This window comes from Epinephelus fuscoguttatus, linkage group LG14 (assembly GCF_011397635.1).
Source record: "Epinephelus fuscoguttatus linkage group LG14, E.fuscoguttatus.final_Chr_v1".
In the NCBI taxonomy this organism is placed as follows: domain Eukaryota; kingdom Metazoa; phylum Chordata; class Actinopteri; order Perciformes; family Serranidae; genus Epinephelus; species Epinephelus fuscoguttatus.
Window position 1 is genome coordinate 38,535,702 of NC_064765.1, and position 14,524 is coordinate 38,550,225.

The 14,524-nt window shown below is 39.4% G+C and overlaps 1 long non-coding RNA gene across 1 annotated transcript; it reads right to left on the reverse strand.

Moving 5' to 3' along the window:
* Window positions 1-6,017: 6,017 nt before the first annotated feature.
* On the reverse strand, window positions 6,018-13,544 carry LOC125901004 (uncharacterized). Its single transcript, XR_007450915.1, has 4 exons — window positions 13,433-13,544; window positions 10,504-10,549; window positions 10,275-10,367; window positions 6,018-6,045 (listed from the first exon to the last, which is right to left on the reverse strand). It is a non-coding gene; the product is annotated as an uncharacterized LOC125901004 (long non-coding RNA).
* Between the last annotated feature and the right edge of the window lie 980 nt (window positions 13,545-14,524).

A 14,524-nucleotide genomic window follows, 5' to 3' on the forward strand; every position in this document is an offset into this window, starting at 1 on the left:
ACACAATGTCCCAGAACGTCATCAACCAATGCATCCAGGGAACCTTGCATGTCATATGTCAATATGGAAAGTCCATGACCAAAAGGGGTCGGAGTGAGAATATGTTGGTCCACCGTGTATCATACCGCCACACAAAGTGCCTCTGTACATCAGTATCTGACGCCAAAATGGTTGACAAAGAAGGGAAATTTGATGAGTTGGGAGTGACAACCGTCTGGTTTATAGGCTATGTATTTTTGATACATTCAAGGCTTAATGGTCACTTTATAATGGTCATCTTATAAAATCGGGGTGATTATTCGCATTTGGTGTAAATGGACCTTTACAACCTTTACCTTTGTATTCAAACATCATAAATAAAAAGCTTTGTCTTTGTGGAGTGCATTTCAAATAAATCTTGTACCAAGATTATCTGCATGAACACAGAGAGTGAAAACACAGAGTAAATGTGAAGCCCGCAGAGATCAAACAAAGCAGAAAGAGCAGTGAGAAAGTCATCTGAAGGTAGACGCACTCCCCTGCTCTCTGTTTCTATTTAATTTCTGATTATCGCACAGATATGTGGTGTGATTATTACAGAGCGATGCCAAATGCCTATCGCCCTGTTTGCTCAGGGCCCCTCTCCTTGGCGAGGCAATCACTGATGAATATTTAAAGCTCTCACTAACAGAAATAGATTGGCAGGGTCATATGAGGTGTCTGCACAGAGTGTTTCCCATCCTGTTTCGATGGCCACATTCAAGGACGCTCAAAAGCTCATCAAAGAACTCAAGGTTGCCATGCTGATCTGAGGCCAGCTCGAACAGGAAGCAATCATTTTTCACAGCAATGCATTTATAACACTCTGAGCAACATGATCAACAAGTTCTGGAGATGTCCATTTATTTCCTAGTTAAGTAACTAAATGACTTCACTGTGTTGATTATAAATATGACTGAAAACTCCAAAAAATTACATTTTGGTTCAAACAAGCTATATGTTGCCACCCAGTGGTGAGGTCGCAGAGCTAAAACTTCTCCTGTAGCTATGCCAACTGTGTAGGAGAACTACAGTGGCCATTGCAAAGACTTGAAAATGTAAATAGCCCTATCTAGAGCCTGTCTTTGGTTTGTCCTTTCTGTAATACTGTAGAAACATGGTGGACTTACTCTGTTTGTAGATATAAATGGCTCATTCTAAGGTAACAAAAACGCAACAATTCTCATTTTCAGGTGATTATACGCCAATAAAAACATCAACCACAAGTTGTATGCAAAAGTTTGGGCATCGCTGGTCAAACTTTTGTTTACTCTGAATAGTTAAGTAAGTATAAGATAAACTGATTTCCAAAAGGCATGAAATTATAGATTAAACGTTTTTCAAAATCTTAAGCAAGATCACTATATTAATTTTGGTTTTGTACAACTTTAGAGTGAAAAAAGGAGCACCATGTAAAAATTATACTCTGACTCCTGAAACCTTGTCTCATCAATCAGTCGAGCACTTTGAAAGCTAAAATAACTGATGTCCATAAAGCAGGAGGAGACTATAAGACGATAGCAAAGTGTTTTTGTGTATGTTGCCTCAGTTCGTAATGTAATTAAGAAATGGGAAAACAGGAGCTGTGAAGGTCAAGCTGAGGTCTGGAAGATAGGGAAAACTTTGAGAGCTGCTCGTAGGATTACTAGAAAGGCAAATCAAAACCCCCAATCTTACTGCAAAAGACCTGCAGGAAGATTAATCAGACTCTGTTTGACTGTGCAGTGACACCTGTACAAATATGACCTTCACAATCATGATACACTGCCCGTTGACCAGATTGCACCTGTTGCAGTGGTATAATACATAGACAGGTGGCATCAGGCACTGTGGTTATGTTTTTTCTAAGCCTAACCACATGCTTTTGTTGCCTTAACCTCACCATGTGCTTTGGTTGTCCAAACCTAACCATGTACTTTTGTTGCCTAGACCTAACCCTGTGCTTTTGTCGATGTCCCAGCATTGGTTGCCACATGTTTTTGTTGCCTAAAGCTAACCATGTGCTTTTTTGAATGTCCCTGCATTAGTTGCGGCATGCCAGAATGTCAACAGCAGATGCAGGAGGATACCTAGTGCATACTATGTAGACATGAATGTCCACTGACAAAGTGGCGATATGTGACAACTTGGGATGAGAGCATGCTGGACAGTCAGATATCTAGAAAACAAATGCACAAATGCTAAGCTAAGCTTAATTATTCGAACTTTACACAAATTACTTATCAAAACAAAGATCGTAAACATGCCTCAGTGCCCTGCCATGTTATTATATTGACTGTGTGTGTGTGTGTGTGTGTGTGTGTGTGTGTGTGTGTGTGTGTTTATATGTGGGGGTGGGAGGGGCGGGTTTTCAATATTTGTAGTATTTTTGTTGTATGTTTTTATTTTGTGAAGCACTTTGTGTTCCATTTTTAATGTATGAATGCGCTATATGAATAAAGTTTGATCTGATTTGATTTGCAAAACAAGAAACTGGTTTCAAATTCCATTGTTTGATCATCACTGCTTAATTTCAATGCATATCCTGTGTCTTTCCTGACATGCATTGCCGCTCAATGCTTATGGAACTCCATGAAGCAGTTTTTTTCAGGAGTGAAGCACAGGTAGGTGACACACGTGCACTGCACTTTGACTATACTATACATCCAGGGTATTTGCACCGGTCCTTTTTCTCCACCCAAATAAGCCAATTGTCAGTGCTGTCCTGACGCACAGGTGGTGATGGCACTGGTAAAGTAGGGCCACCTATTAGTGTGAATATATTTTTTTTCCAGATGGAAAAAGAACAGAAAATTATGTTTTCAGACCCCTTTTTGTGGAGCTATATGGCAAAGCTGTTTCCTTTGAAAAAGTCTGCAAAAAAGGGATTCAGTACAGCTTCCTGAAAGTCATGTAACAAATTAAAGCATTGTTATTGGTTCCCTGTGGTCTTCCCTCTTTTTTTATGTATTGCATCATTCAAATGGATGCATTGTGGAGATGTGAAAGGCCAAAAATGGGTTTGTTGCCTGAGGGCAACACGGTACCATAGAGGGTTAAGTAGGTACTCCAAAACTATGTTTTATAAAATCTGATCAGAGCCTCATAGCCAAAGACCCCTACCTAGGCTAGATGAAATGAAATTTGAGCCTTTTTTTCCACAGTCACTCAGCATAAAGAAGCCATTTGTGGAGTTGTAAACACACCTGGAGGCCTAGCACGCAAGCTGTGGGAGAAGCAATTGCATCATCTTGTCAACATAGGGTCTTTATCGCTGCTTTTCAAACCATGGTGGTGCCCACTCGGTCTGAGGATAAATCAGGTTAGCAGTGGATTAAACTGAGGCACCTTGTTTGTGTATTTTTTTTCTCAAAAAGCTTTCACCAGTGTCAGGAAGCATTAGTGCAAAATTGTCAATCTTCCTCTCTCTGTCTCTCTCCTACAGCTGCTTTTGCTCACTCTCTCTCTGCCAGACTTTCTCCCTGGAGATTTGGTGAGGCTGCAGGATGATAGTTACTTCAAGTGTATGTCTCAGCTTTGAGAGCTGATATGGGTAGAAATGAATGTTGCGACAGGGAGAGACTTTGATCTACTCAGCGTGTCATAATCCCGACTGTAAGGTCCTGGCTCTGGCAAGTGACAAATTGTCAACCGCTAATCATGTCATCAGGGCAGAGTGATGGAAAAGCAGCTCTTTTCACCTTGAGCTAGTTGTCTGCATTACACAGACAACATATTTCTGTGTTTTTCAAAGCCTCCGATAAGTGAAAGACAAAGTAATGAATCCACTAAGGACCCGAAGGCTTCAGTGTTATTTGCCCACCCTTTCATTTGAGAAGCATTTAATATTTCTTCATCTCTGCGTTTTATAGAGAATGTGTTGATGTGAAGCCATTCCAAAACTGCAACAGATGTAAATTGAGAGCGTGCTGGCTCTGATGCTGTTTATCTAATGAATTCATGTAATGCAGAAATGATCCCTTTTCTGCCAAAGCAACTATCAGTGTGTGCCAACACAACCATAAAGTTACTTTCCTCAACATCCCGCTCCAGCATCATCAGGTCATTTACACGGAGATGTTTACTTTAGTCAGAAATAGCTGTGAAATCATCTGCAATTACACCACATAATCTGGGTCTGAAATGGCTAGATAAGTGAAATCCATTCACTCTTCCTCTTCATTTCCCCCTGTTACTTTCAGACCGTTCAGTGTGATTGGAATAGCATGTCATTATATATTAGGGTTTGGTGTGTATTGCTGTGTTGTTTCTACATTGTATTTCCCAGAATGCACTTCTGTGTTCTGTCAGTGTGTCTACAGCAGTGATAACTTATTTCTTAGATTTTTCAGTGATGAGGTTTGAACATTTGTAAGTGGCACACCCAACACATTCTCACTCCAACCTTGTCACATATCGACATTTGGTCATGGACTTTCCACATTCACATATGACATGCAACCTACACTGGGTGCATTGGTCTTTGATGTTCTGTGATGCCAACTTTTGCCTGTTACATGCTGTGACACCCCTCACACTGTCTTTGAGGATATTCCAGCCATCAGGCAGTTGACTGGGGTGGGAGGGTTGTTGCCTTGAATGAGCTCACCTGGGCCTTTCAGGCTATAAAAGCTGTCTCATGTTTTTAATGGACTCTCCCTTCCTGCAGCAGACATCCACCATCAGGCATCATTGCTTTTGGTGTGCATCTTCAACACCTCCACAGCACACCTAACACACATCCATGCATGGCTTCCATTACTAACTTTACTGACCTACACACGCCATTGGTCATTTAAGTTATTTTTAGTTTAATAAATTATGCTTGTTTGAACTAAAGTTTTTGTGTGGATTCCCTACCTGTCACATGCATTGAGCCAGTTTGTGACACATGCACTGTCTGTTTTCAAAAAAGACTTATAATTGCATTTTGTATAAAATACCTAGTTAGCTGAACGTGCTATATTTAATACCTTTGCTCAAATGACCATGACCTGGAATAAGCCAAGAGTACCCAGCTGCAGGCAAGATGGCGGACAAGGGCGCTGCCATATATCCAATCCATACCGGAAGTCCATACCGGAAGTTAATCTTCTTCGTGTATACAAACCAGATGTCCATACCGGAAGTTCATTGTTGTTTTTTTTCTCTCCCAGAAGTCCTTTTTTAAGTCTGTCTTTTTTATATTATTTATTTTAGCAATGCATTTACAAACTGTGAAGCAGTCAACAATTATAAATATATATATATATATATATATATATGTTATAAAAATAAATACTACCACTACTACTAATACAATTATTTCAGTAATTATTTTAAATACAATCATGTTTTGTTTGAAATAACATTGACCTCAACAAGTTAAACCTACAAAAATTGCAGAAAATCAGCAAACACATGCATTTTAGTTGATTTCATTTTTAACAAAGATTAAATAAGGTGAGCACTTTCATTAATTGGGCTACAGTTGTAACATGTCAGGTCATTCAAAACAACTGAAAACCATGGACACAACAAATTTCATACTTACTCTTACATCAGTATGGTTAATTGTAACTATTTAAACTATTAAATGAACATAATAATTAGATTGTCATATTGTCAGATGTATTCTGTTATATTTCAGTTTTCTTTTTTGTTTTTATTCCAGATATCCATATCAATCTCAAAAGTAGAAAAAATAAATAAATAAAAATGGAAAAACAGTAAAATAATTTTTGTTTGGTCTATAAAATGTAAGAAAATGGAATAAAATGTCAACCACTGTTTGCCAAATCCCAAGATGCAGCCTAAAATGTCTTGTTTTGTCCCAAACAAATACCATTAAACATTACTGTTACATGTAGAAGTATATCATCCCAAACAGATACTTCTCATTAACATACCATGGAAATGAACTGCATTTTCCGTATGGTTTTTCAGGTGCCTCTGGATCGTGCTCTCATTTTCGGTTTTACGTTTGGGTCAGAGAGGACACCCAAACTCAGATGGTGAAAGGGTTGTGTGCCCCAGACTGGCTTCGTCACTCAAAATAGAGGGGTGTATCTGAAAAAAAGAGAAGTCAATCAACATTGATCGCTGGAAAACATACTTAACATCAACCATATTTTACCAATCTAAAGGACTCATGGTGGAGGAGGCACTACAGCTATTTATGTATCCACATGTGTATGTGTATTAAGTGCTCTGATGCATCACTAAAACATAATACAAATGTATTTTTTGCAGACACCCAGGGCTATGTATACATTATTTATCTGACCCAGTTAATCCTCGGGGGTCGCTCATGTCGTATACCACATGAGACAACTCTCGTTACTATTTTTAGAATATCTCCGAGAAAAAAAAGATGTGTAGAACTTGATTGAGCAGTACAGGGTTGAGGTTATACAAGGGAACCAAAAATTGAAAGAAAAAAAAAAGGCTTGTGTGCAGTGAGTGTGTGCACAGATGTTTTATACCACAACACACCAAAAAGCAGAGGAACACATATTAAACCCGCTGCAAACTACACATCTAAATTAGCCAACACATCAAGCGAGGGCAGTAATAGTTTCTGACCAACATTAACACTGTTTACACACGGACATTGATGAAAGGGAGCACAACAGACCTTAAGCAGCTAACGTTAAGTTAATACCAATCATGGCATTGTTTTTACGTCTAATATTTTAAATCTTTTTTTTTTTTGTTAATTTTAATTGTGTATGTTGTTTGTCTTGCTCTTATGGTGCTATGGACCTCTCCTTGAGATGTGTCTTTAATAAAGTATGAATTGAATTGAATTGAATTGAATTTACACAACAAATGTAGCTAAACCCACCATCCGGTGGTAGTAATTTGTGCATGCCGAGATTCCCCATATAGACGTCCCCCCAATGATTCGATACATTAAGTAGAATTGCATCTTAGAGGACATAACACACGTGATAAAAGATAATGAAGATGACGGCGCATGTAGACGCAGCGGCTTGGTACTCTATGCTAGTGCTAGCTACTTGCTAGTACTGCTAGTACTAAGTACTGAACAGAATTTCGGTGTACAATGTACAATGACAATAAAGTTGTCTAATTCTAATAATTAAAAAACTCGTTCCCTTTCCGTTCTTTCTCTTACTCGTGCGTGTATTGTTCGCATTCTTCTTTTCGTCTTCATCTTCTCCGCCGTTGTCGTCTTCTTCTTCTTCTTCTTCTTTTGCGAATAATACACAGACCAACTTCTGCTGTGACTTCCGGTATGGACTGTGGATATCCACCCCTTCCCTTGTCTGCCATCTTGTCTGCAGCTGGGTCCCTCTTGAATAAGCTAGAGACACACACCATTACTGGAAATGTGCTTCAAATAAAATTTGGTCCTAATCAGCCTGATGGTGGTGCTATAACTGACAGCTAAAAAAGCGAAATCTCTGAAAGGCTACTCCCCTTACATTATGAGTCTAATTGACTCGAATAATCTACAGCTCATTGTGCTCTACAAAAAAGCCTCTTGGACAATTTAATCTGCCTTGATGGATTCTTTGCTAAGTTGCATATTCTGAAAATCAGTACGATGAATAGACTTTTCTTGGTAGATTTCCTCAGTACATGTTGGGAAGTAGGTGTACTGAAGAATTTTGAGCTGACCCATAGGGGGCACCACAAATACCACAAAAATGTACCTGAAATCCCGGTAGACAGAATTTCACCAATTTTGGTGCTCATGCTCAGGGGCCAAGTATTGACCATGCTCAGAAGCGTCATAATGATTGGTGCATGTTGGCCTGGGCATGTTTGCTTTAAATGCTATATATAATACCATGACCTGGAATAAGCTACAGAATTGAAACTTGGCACCATAACTGGAAATGATGTCATCATGCTTCAAATAAAATTTGAGCCTGATGGTGGTTCTATAACTTACAGGCCAAGCCCCTCATACCATGAATTGACTTGAAACATCTACAACTCAATGTGCTCTCTCTTGTACAATTTGATTTATTTTTCTTTGGAGCATGATGTGAAAAACAGTGAAATGAATTGAATGAATGAATGAATGAATTTTGACTCTATCAACCACAAATTTGCTATACAGCCTCGTGGGACTGAGATACACATTTCAATGATAAAAAAGCAAGATTAGTTCAAATAATAATAAAAAAGACATGGCTGCTATCATTTAGATTACTTCAGAAAGGGGGAGACTTCGCAGTTAATTGGCCACAAATTATTCGCAATTTGTCTAATCATTATAAATCTTGGTAGTTATTTTCAGTACATGTTGGGGAATGGGCCATAGGGGGTGCCACAAATTTCATGGATGGATGGATGGATGGATGGATGGATGGACAGAATTTCACTAAATTTGGAGCACATGCTCTGGGGGTAAGTGGTTACCACTCTCTCAATACAGAAAAAGTATTGCAATACATCCCTGTATTCCAAATGATTTAATTCAAAGTGAAACCAAAACTGGCATCAACCTGTTTTATGAATGTAAACATACAAAAAGTTTTTCTATCTGCAGCAAGCGTCACTATTGTGTTTGTTTAACAAAATAAAAAAAAATAAAAAAAATCAAATTTTGGTACCTGTAAACTTTTAGTGAGTTGTAGAAGATAAGAATCGTAATTCTTATGTGAATCTATTTTTTCTCCCACCCTCTATCAACATGAGGGGTTTTAAGACAACAACTAATAACAAAGAGACGAAAACATTTTAAGTCACCACATATGGAATGGATTGTGCAAAATATGCACAGCGTTGATATTTGAAGTCAGCATTCTGACCTTGGCACTCCCTACAGGCAACATCGAGTTGAGCACAGAAGGGAGTGGGGAGTGATGATAATAACTTCCCCACGGGCACGTAGACTCAGAGCCTGCAGGCTTTGCAGTGAAAGAGTGAGCAGAGCACAAAGTACGCTACCATAAACTAAAGATAAACTGAAAGTGTTGAATACACTGTATATTGCAGTGAGAGGAGCATGTTGTGAGTCTTGCATCAGACCCCAGAGGACCACCTGAACTACCTCGCTCTATTGGAGGTCCATATTCACAGAAAAAAACAGGACCATAAAAAACAGTGATGACCTGATACCAGGTGAGCATACGCCCTCCTACCTGTGGACATAACTTCCCAGAGGGTGACTTTAGCAATAAAGGAATATAACAATGACATGCCCTCTAAAACGTGCTTCCATTTGAACACCACTGCACACCTTCATTTAATTTGACAATGTTCATTGTACTGTATTATATGTATTAATTCTCTGGTTGTGCACGCTTTTTCCACTTATAAAGCTTCCATGTCCTGTGCCTCTCACAGTGAACATCATCTCGGCAATGCGGACATTTTCAACACCCTGGTCATCTCTTACCCTGTAACACATCAGATTTTGAAATTAGTATCCATATGTAACCCAGCCCGTGAGAAATTGCGTCTCTCCACACCCGGAGACTCTGCATTGTGTTAATGTTGTTGGGGGGGTGCGATGTGAGGGACGAGTTGGACACACGGATGGTCAAGATCGTGGCTGAGACAGCGCGGTTTAATGAGTGTCGATGCTGGCAGCTCCACCTTACAGACCATAAACAAACACTCAGTCAGTTAAGATAAGTCATACAAAAAGTAATTGTACAGTATTCAAAATAAAGTGCTGTACCTTCACAGCTACTTAACCCCTTAAAACAAGGTTTCAGCTCAAAACACAGAGCATAAGAGAAAACCCACAGGTAGGTAAATAGCAGACAGTACCCGCGGAGCTACATACAACTAAAAAGCTAGCTGTAATCACGGCCGACATACTCACATAAAACCAAGTTACAAACTCCTAAAACTTAATCAGATGGTAAACAAACATCTCAATAAACACATCATTTAAACAAAACAGCGTATTAACCGTTTATCAAGGTATTAGACTATGATGAGGAGAACTATCTATAGTGCTTACCTTACAGACCATAAACAAACACTGAGCCAAAATGGCGACCACGCAGAGCGAATAACTGAAAACACGGTGTCCAGTAAAGGACAAACAGCAACAATCGCGTAACACCTGAGGGCATAAACAACACAACAGCGCCACCTTCTGACCTATTTAGGCCACTGCTTACACATACACCTGAATCCACAAAAAACTTTACTAAAAGACTCACACAGGTTCATGAAAACTAAATGCAGCATTGAATAAATCCTGATAATTTCATGTTTCATAAACGGCTGACAAATCATTTCTATTGCTTAAAGGATAATACGAGAACCATAATTCAAAATAAATTTACTGCAGCATTACTCACTTGTAAGGCCATCCAAATCTCCTTACTCCATCCAGAAAAAAAATGAAGTGCAGTACTCGCTATGATGTTGGTTCCAGCATTGAGGTACATGATCTAGAGGGTGGAAAATGGACATGAGTTCTAATAATAGTTAAGGGATTGATTGTTATAAGATGGACACCCTACCAAAAAATGATGGATACCAGCAATATTTTCATGTGTATGTACTTTGTTATAGTACGAAACTTACCTTCCTAGAGTAGCCATCAATGCCACCGAATATCACCATGTTATATCTGGTAGAAAAAAAGGACATAGTTTAATTAAAAAGAAAGAAGCAGAGGATAATTAACCACAAAAAATAATTCCAATGATAACTATTTTAAGTCCTGCTATATTCAAATGTAATATACACACCGAATGAGTTTATGATTGGTGTCTATGTGCTGCAGAAAATGTGGGCCTTGAACACAGTATTTTCGCCAAACAACACAGCCCATACTTGTCAATCTTGACAGGATGCCCTCTGTATCAACTCTATGCATAGAGGCCTTGAGTCTGGTCCATTGTACATGGTGGCCCTCTGCTTCAAGACACCCCTTGACAATCTGGTATCCAGCATGAGGTAGTCTAGATTTGATGGCTCTCACTTCATTATCCAGAGCATCATCAGTCATGGTGGAATACAGGCTCCTAACTGACATATTGTACTCCTGCATCCTCCTGTATATGGTTCTTCTTGAGACTCCAAGAATGCCTGCTACACATGTGGCAGGTAGACCTAGATGAAGAAGACTTTGGAGGTGGTCCTCCATGACCTGTAGTCTAAAACGTCCATAGGGACCTATTCTCCTCACCACAGATTTTGAGGGGGGAGGTTTATTCCGCAGGTCTAACAAACTGCTCAGGTGATGGAGGGCTTCACCGATTTCATTAGGCAGAGCTTCATTCTCCATTGCATTTATGAAGGTCCTCTCTTGGGTCACTATGTATTCCAAATAATCAAGATCAGGAGGGTTGTTGTTGAGGGCACACTGCAGTCTTTCCTTCAGTCTGGCTAAGCACTCCTGAATGACAATGTTCAACAAAAGTAATGAAATGAATTGTTAACATACACCATCTAGTAATGCAACCCATTTCATCAGCTGGAGCTATTCTTTTCTGATACCACTGTGAATCTTTGACATACTATGTATTAGATGACATTATGTCATACATTAATAGTAGGGTTACTATTAATATTATTTATTGTGGTACTAATAATATTCCAAATAGGAGATGTGAGCTACAGAGAGATAGCTGGTAACATAATAATTAAGAAGTAGTAAAGGTTGAAAGTAGTAGGACCTTTTCATTGCAAATAAATTTAATTGCTTTACCATAAACAGATTCAGTTATCACTGTGATTGGTCTGAAACCGTCCAGACCAGGCATGCTGGAAGATGTTTTTGGTGGGGTGGGGGGTTGGGGAGGGCTGTAAGTTCAATGAAAAATTTGTGAAGCCACGATATTGTGTTAGGCTGTTGCTATCGTTTCAGAGTGCTCTATAATACCTCAACATGACTATACAGCGATCTCAGGAACCTGATGTACCTACTAAACTCAGTCATGGTGTCTCCATGTATAACTTTATAATAGCCATACAACCACACAGATGCATTGTGGGAAAACGATAGGTGGGTTTCCATCCACCTATTTTTATTCACATTTTTAACAATTGCGGAAAAAAAAACTTGAATGGAAACGCCAGAAATTCGAAAAAGGGCCAAAATATCGCAAAAAAGTTTTTACGCTTGGAGGGGGTCAGCGTATCGATATTAGGAAAATGCGACTTTCGGCAATGGAAACAAATTTAGCGAAGAAACAATGACGTAGGCTACCGAATCCTACTTCTACTTCACACACACACCTGTGTGAACTTAGAGAGAGGTAATCATTCCAGTGTCAGGTGAGTGTAGGCTATTTCACAACTTACCTGAATAGACTGTGTTGAATACCGCGGCATCATGTGCGCTGCCTGGTGTACCAACACAGACATCACAGCATTATGTAGGCTACACTGACAGTGCTGATATGAGTGTGATGAGAGCTCTCACAATAGCCAAGAAGTTCCCAAGGAATCTCTCCATCTCGTCGTAGTCATGGATGTGCCAGTAATTGTTTACATCAGTTGTGGACACGAGACGCTCTCAATGACGTCATCTCACAGCGCCCTCTTCTTCTACGGGTGTTCTTTTGCATTTTATTTTTCATGGGAAGCGCCACCTTCTGCTCGACCTCTTGACTCCCAATTCAATAATGAATGGAAACGTGCATAAATTCGCATTTTCTTTTGCGCATTTTCACAAAATTCGCTTAAAATTTGCGATACATTTGGATGGAAACCCAGCTAATGTTGACAACAATAAATATTGAGCTATACAATACATCAACTTAATAACCCATACAACAATATAAATAACTTAAATATTACCAAATAAAAAATCACAAAGTGGGGTGTTTTCCATAGAAAATATATTGCACGAAGTTATTCAAGTAAATGGCTAGCTATATCAATATAAAACAAAATATTAATACAATAGGCCCTTACAATTTCCAGTGCAAAGTGACTTCCATTGAGTATTTGCCTAACACTCTTAACGTTATAAAAACAGTGCTTTTCCCATAAGAATGAATGAAAAACATAGCCTCCAAAACGAGACCTCCCAAATTCAGAATAATGTATTACATTGAAATCGGACAACGTTTGTATCTTTGTTAGACCCTAGGATAGCTGTGATATAACTGCTGAAATTCAAAGTGTAAATGTGCTATTTTTGTGTTTTCAAGTCAACCGGAATTAGCTATGCATTCCATTCAAATGAATAGTGCTAGTGCTATGGTGTAATTGCATCGGGTTTATGGCCATTAAATATGCAAGCACCTACCAAACACAGCGACACAGACACGCTTACTGCTCTCTCCCTCTCTCAGTAAGCGGTACCCTGACGGTGTCAATGACAATCAATCACGAGTAGTAGTAAACACTAGGCAAAGATGTTGTTACTGGAGCTAGTAGGCTACCATTGAAACGTGGCATGACTACTGTGTTTGCAACTGTCCAACGTCAGGGAAAGATTTAATTTGGGATTATCTGGATAGATAGGGCGGCACGGTGGTATGGTGGTTAGCACTCTCACCTCACAGCAAGAGGGTTGCCAGTTCGATCCCAGGCGTGGGAGCCCTTCTGTGTGGAGTTTGCATGTTCTCCCCGTGTCAGCGTGGGTTCTCTCCGGGCACTCCGGCTTCCTCCCACAGTCTAAAGACATGCAGGTTGGGGACTAGGTTAATTGGTAACTCTAAATTGTCCGTAGGTGTGAATGTGAGCGTGAATGGTTGTCTGTCTCTATGTGTCAGCCCTGTGATAGTCTGGCGACCTGTCCAGGGTGTACCCTGCCTCTCGCCCGATGTAGCTGGGATAGGCTCCAGCCCCCCCGCGACCCTCAAGAGGATGAAGCGGTTAGAAGATGAATGAATGAATGAATGAATGAATGAATGATCTGGATAGATAGTCAAATAGCACCGAGTGAAACGTTGACTTTCACTCGGTGCTATTCAATGACAGTAAAAAAAATATGTGGCGTTATTGTATGCACTGCTGTTTGTAGACTAGCTCCGATGCTCGTTTCTGCATTGCTAAAATGATAGCCGAAACAATGCTAACGTGCTAAGCGCCTAATGTAATTGTAAACATGATTTGTTTATGCTCGCTGGCGAAACGAAACGTTCCTACAAAATAGCTATAACATTAACAACAGTTAAAAAAGGTCGTTAAAATATATGGTAAAATGCCAAATTACCGTATTTGTCCCAGTCGCATCCATGGTCAAGCCAGTATTGGTCAAGGCCCAAGGTGAGCGAGCGCTTCTTCCTACATGCTCAAAAACGTAGGTGCTGATTGGCCGAAGAGGAGTCCTGTATATCTGCGCTCGATTGCTCTTCCTTCATCCTTAAACTACCCGGATGTCTGTCACAGTAAATTGAAAATGAATTTTGAGAACTGAATTTGACTTGTGAGAACTGAATGTGAAGATATATAGAAATAAATTCAATTTCAAATTATACGATTCAGATTCAGTTTCTGGTGGCACATATTTCAGCCCATAATATACATATATATACATGTATACATTTACATTTATACATATATATATACATATATATATATATATATATGTATATATATAAACACCAGGCTAGGATGAGGATGAGTTTTATTTTCCTTTTTCATT